The sequence below is a fragment of the Sciurus carolinensis genome, chromosome 7 (assembly GCF_902686445.1).
Source record: "Sciurus carolinensis chromosome 7, mSciCar1.2, whole genome shotgun sequence".
NCBI classification, from domain to species: domain Eukaryota; kingdom Metazoa; phylum Chordata; class Mammalia; order Rodentia; family Sciuridae; genus Sciurus; species Sciurus carolinensis.
The window spans coordinates 127,353,669-127,359,476 of record NC_062219.1 but is presented as its reverse complement, the minus strand read 5'-3'; the positions used below and the strand labels follow the sequence as shown (position 1 = coordinate 127,359,476).

Here is a 5,808-nt window from a genome sequence, read left to right as displayed (position 1 = left end):
TCTTAGGTTCTACAATAGAATCTTTTTTTTTAAGATTTTACCTGATTTATTGTATATTTAAATTATATTGTTATTACATCATTTAAAAAAATTTTATTGAGGTGACTGCATCTTACAATAGAATCTTTAGAGGGATAGAAAGCAACTTAATGTCAGTCTTCACTTCCATCCAAATTGCAGACAAACCGAGAATTAGGACTCATACTTGAAATGATAGCCAACCAACCATAACAATATGGTACAAAGACATATGTGTAGATAAGGCAGGTCCTAAAGGATATCGACAATTTTATAGGATGTTACATTGAAAAGTAATTTAGGACTTGTGATATTCTGAGCCAAATGTGGAGAGCATGGACTGTAAAAATACTTAGGTCTGTTCTTTGATGACACAAGTCAAGAAACCTCCTCACTGCTCCTTTCATGTCCTTGTTCCTCAAAGTATAGATAAAAGGGTTAAGCATAGGAGTCACCAAACTGTAGAACAAGGACATGAGTTTGTTCTTGTCCTGAGAGTTAGTAGCAGAGGGTTGTACATACATGATAATTACCGGCCCATAGAAAAGAGATATGACAATAACATGAGAACCACACATATTAAAGGCTTTCTTCTTCCCCTCTGAAGACTGAATCCTAAGCATAGTAGCTACAATGAACCCATAGGAGACAAGGATAAGTGACAAAGGAACCAAGGAATAGAACATCCCCACAGTGGAGAGCGTAGCTACATTGAATGTAGTGTCAGCACATGACATCTTGATCATCACTGGGACCTCACAGAGAAAATTATCTACCTTGTTGTTACCACAAAGTGGCAGCTGGACAGTGAGAGTCGACTGAAGCAGGGAGTTAGCCAATCCACTTATCCATGCCAGGGCCACTAGGAGGATGCAGAGTCGCTGATGCATGATAGCTGGATACCTCAAAGGCTTGCAGATGGCAATGTAACGATTCAAGGACATCATTGCCAACAGGATGCACTCAGTGGCTCCCAAGAAGTGAAACATATAAAACTGGTTCACACATCCCCCATAGCTGATAGATTTATCTGGGCCCCAAAGGTTAAACAGCAGCTGAGGGATGGTGGTTGTGGTAAAACACAGGTCCAAGAAGGAGAGGTTGGAAAGGAAGAAGTACATAGGGCTGTCAAGATGAGGGTCTACTCTGGATACCACAATAATTGAGATGTTACCCACCAATGTGCAGATATATGCAATAAGTACCATAATGAATGGGGCATTTCCAACCAAGGGTGGTTAGAGAAGCCCATGAGAATGAAGACCTCCAGAACGCTTGCATTGTCCAGACTCATGCTTGCTGTGGCTCTTTTTAGTAGATTCAAGTTAAAGTAAAGACTTGTATTGAGTATTGAATTTTTCTGATGGTCAACCTACCAGTTAAATAAAGTGAGTTATGAAGAGTATTTCTGTGTAGTATAGCTCCACTGAAATGAGCTGATATTTGCAAGTATGAAAATTAATATAAACAAAAATATTACTTTCATAGTGCTTCTAAGAGAAATACTAACACATATCTCTATTTTAACTAAGAAATGAAAAATAGCAAAATTTTATAAAATAATGAGATAAAGGGAAACTTACAATTCACCTTATATTAAAAAAGAATAAAATGAATGAATAAATGATACTAATGACCCAAGAACCAGTCATGTTGACTTTCCACTTGTGTTCATTTCTTTCATCCATGGTCTTCTGGCCTTTGCCATGTTCTGCTTAGATTTATGAGTTGATTTAGGTGAGTTCAGAACTCCTTGAGGTCCAGGTAGATTGGTCTGTTTTGCATAGGAACAGCACATATTGTATTCCCCAATATAATAAGTCTATTCCCCAAAACCTAGACTGACTGACTTGCCAACTTAAACTTTTTTTTTAATAAAAGGAATAATTCTCTTGGGGCATACTCAGAACTTGGAAAACAAGACAAACAATTGATTGCAAAGATAAAAGATTGGAGGCAACAAGCACTTATCAACATAGTGTGTTGTATATTAGTGCTTTTCATATTGTGAGTTGTATCTATCAACATTTGAATAATTATGTTATTCTATGAAATTATTTATTTCCAAGTGGGATTATATAAGTTTGTTTGATATGAGTTAATATTCAAAATGTATTTCTTACTATAGATAATGGTAAAAAGTTTTTAAAACATTGATGTAGTAGAAAACAGAATATAAAATTTTAAAAACCTGGATCTAATCCACTGCCAACAGTTAATACACATATCTTTCAGGTACTGTTTTTCTCAGAACCTCCCTTACTGTCCCTGCTGTGAGAATTAATTAGTCCAACATGTGTGGCCACTTTCAAAGTGTAATACTTAATGTTGAGTTGAATATTTTTATGAAATATGGTGGTTTGTTTGATTAGGAATCTGCTAAATAATTTTTTTGAGGTTTTATCCAAATATCAACAATGTGCCCATCTTCCTAGATGGATTAGAAGGATTAAATTTTCCTCCCTTCCATTGCCTTTATTACTCGGGTCACCTAACTTGAACCTGAAGTTAATATTTTCAAGATTTTTACACCAGCCCACATTTATTTTAATTAATGTAAATGCCCACTAATGGAAACAGTACCCCTAGATTATTTTAAAAAATGTACAGTTTTTAAAATTATATGTGCAGTTTTTCAAATTATAATGCTGCTTATTAGTATTAAAATGTGTTAATTTATTTACATGCTTTCTCACATGCAACTTTACATTAAAAAGGTCACAATATGCATGGAGTTGTGCAAAGATTAAATGAAAACAGCAGAATAGATCATTCCCTCCCACACAAAATATTTACCTTCAACCAAATGATCTTCTGTACTGATGTCTTTCTTGCAAGAAAAAGAACATCAATCTTTTCATCAGAATGAAATGTTAATTAGGGATAAGGATTAGATATCTTCTATATATTCAGTGGCTTTATTTCATATCATAATTCCTTAATACTTATTTAAAGAATTCTAAATATTTTTCAGATGTGGAAACCTATGTTACCCTAAAATAATTGTTATGAGGACTAGGGATGTAACTCAGCTATAGAGTGTTTGCCTAGCATATATGTGGCCCTGGGTTCAATCTCCAGTACTTCCCAAAATATAGTAAAATAAATTAAAACCTAAAATAATTTAAGGAGGAGTCTCACTCTCTTTATAAAGCTGAGAGACTTTGTTTTCCACACAGATAATTAACCTCAGTGAAAAATTTCTTGGCAAGAGATGCTTTAGCAATTCCCTTGTGGGTATTCTTCCCTCTCCCATTCTTATCCCAATAAAATAAAATGATAAAATTTGGTACCTGTTATACATAATGGATTTAAGACTGAAAGACTAGAATATTTGATCTACCTCCAAAATTTTATAGAAAATTTCTTAGATCAGCAGAAAGTCAAGAAAATTATTTTTGGTGCCAAGATCCAATTTTTTATTATATTTTGCTCAAAATACTATTTTGAGATTCTGCTATACTAATGTATACCAATCCTAGTTTTACACAGAGATGGAAGAGGCAGTCACCTTCTAGTGTGTTTAAAGAAACAAGACTCTTGTCTTTGTTTTTTTCCACAGTAGCCTAACACAGTATATATCACTGCCCTCCGCCGGCGGAGGCAATGATAACGCGTACGCTTCCTTTTCACACGAACAAAAAAGCCCAAAAGACAAAGACCAACGAACAACAAACAATGAGCGACAAACAATGCCCAACAAACAATGCTCTTTATTCGAGGAAGTGTCTGGGTTATATAGCAAGCATAAGCCAATCAGAATCAGCCTGAGATCAGTCTCTAGGCAGTTACAAGAATCACCTCATATACAGCAGCCAATCAGAGTTACTGAGCATGTGGGGAGAGCATGATAACAATGTAATACAATAAGGGCAACAAGTGGGCATGCAGGGAGCATGAGTCAGCAGTGTTAGCTGTTTGTTGCAAACCAGGGGCCCCAGACTGAGGTCCTCGATGTTGCAAACTGGGCCACCCCGGCTCAGTGCCAGACTAGGGTGGGGTCTGCGGTACCCCGACAGCTCCCCCTTTCCTTTATTAAAAGAAAAGGCTTGAGACTGTGCCTGTCTTAGGTTGAGGGGTCAGCTCATGTCCTTACCCATCATCAAAGACTGTAGAGCATGCTACAGCTTCTGTCTTAGGTTGGTACATGGCCACCTCCTTCATTACCCGTCATTGACTACCGGTCCAGCATAGAAAGCCAACTTGAGGGGAACTGCCAGCCTCTAGGGCGGTCATGGCCTGATGAAAAATAATCCGGTCTTTTTGTTGGGTGGCTCGTAGTTGTACAACTACCAAGGAGGAGTAAAAACCCCAAAGTATCAAGGCTTGCCCACTGTTGTACAAAATTGAAAGCAGAAGAAAACCACTTAGCCAGCTCAGACATAGAAGCAATTTGTACCCTAGTAGAATTAACTTTGACAATTTCAGCCCTAAGCTGTGAGGTAAGATTATCAAATTGAGACGACCAAGTAGGCTGGCAATTTTCTAGATAACCCAGCTATGGTGCTGGAATTATCATATACAATGGAAGTAACACAGACAGCTCTCAAAGAGTAAACACATCCCAGTCCCAAAAGTTCTTGTAATATGTCCACTTGTTCTTGTAATAGGTCCACTCTCTGATCTACAAGGAGTATGCCTGCTGTTAGATGTTGGTTTAGGGTCTCTTTAGTCTATAAGGCTGCAGCTGTATTTTCGGCCAAGTGATTGTTGTTGCTGTCTGTATGGTCTGTATGGTTGCGTCAATGCTGCTGGTGCGGTGACTGCTACCGTGGCGATCACGGCCGTTATGATGCCAAAATCTCTCCTGTTTCTTGATAATAGTACTCTGTACCTGTAACAAAGACTGGGACTGGTAGGAAGGTAGGAACACACATTAAGACTGCCTGTGAGAACCTAGAAGCATTCCAACATTGAGAGAGATTGTGTTTGTTAGCTGAAACATAAAAGGGGAGAAAACACAAACTGGCGTAGGTGGAAACATAATATTTCTGGTCCTCCTAAGAGAGCAAAGAAAGGTTGTAAGTTAGTATATAAAGAGGAGGTATTAGTTAAAGGCAGAGGATATGGCCAAGCTCTAACTATAGCCCATAAGTTCCGAGTCTGGCTGTCCAGTTGTATCCTTATTGTTGTCACTCTCATGTTGTATTGTTCTGGTCAGTCTCGGGAATCCAGACCGGAGTTTGTTGATCCTGTGGAAAGACACAAACAGATCCTCGGACCCAACGTAAGACGGGATCCGGACCTTTCCATGCTCCAGTTAACACGTCCTTCCATCGCACCCAATGCTGTGGAGCGGGGTTGGGCGAGGTGTGACGGTCGGCAGCTGAGCGCCCATCATTATCAAGAGTTAAAAAATTTAGAATAAAAAGAGCTAGATTTAATTTATCTCTGGGGGATCTAAAGGAGACCCCTATTCCCCCTTTTTGTTTTATTAAACAATTTTTTAGGGTAAGGTGGGTTCTTTCTACGATACCTTGACCTTGTGGATTATAAGGAATTCCGGTAATTAATTGTATATTTAATGTGTTTGCAAACTGTTTGAAACTTTTAGATGTATAGGCAGGTCCATTGTCTGTTTTAATGATTTTTGGAATGCCCCAACAGGCAAAGGCTTGTAAACAATGTTGAATGACATTGGAAACCTTTTCTCCAGATAATGCAGAAGCCATAATAACTCCTGAATTGGTATCAGTAGACACATGTACATATCTGAGATTACCAAATTCTAATATGTGAGTTACATCCATTTGCCATATATGATTTGGCAAAAGACCTCGGGGATTAATT

General features: G+C 37.9%; 1 pseudogene; it reads right to left on the bottom strand.

Moving 5' to 3' along the window:
• Nucleotides 1-299: 299 nt before the first annotated feature.
• Nucleotides 300-1,312, bottom strand: LOC124989389 (olfactory receptor 2B11-like; annotated as a pseudogene).
• Nucleotides 1,313-5,808: the final 4,496 nt, after the last annotated feature.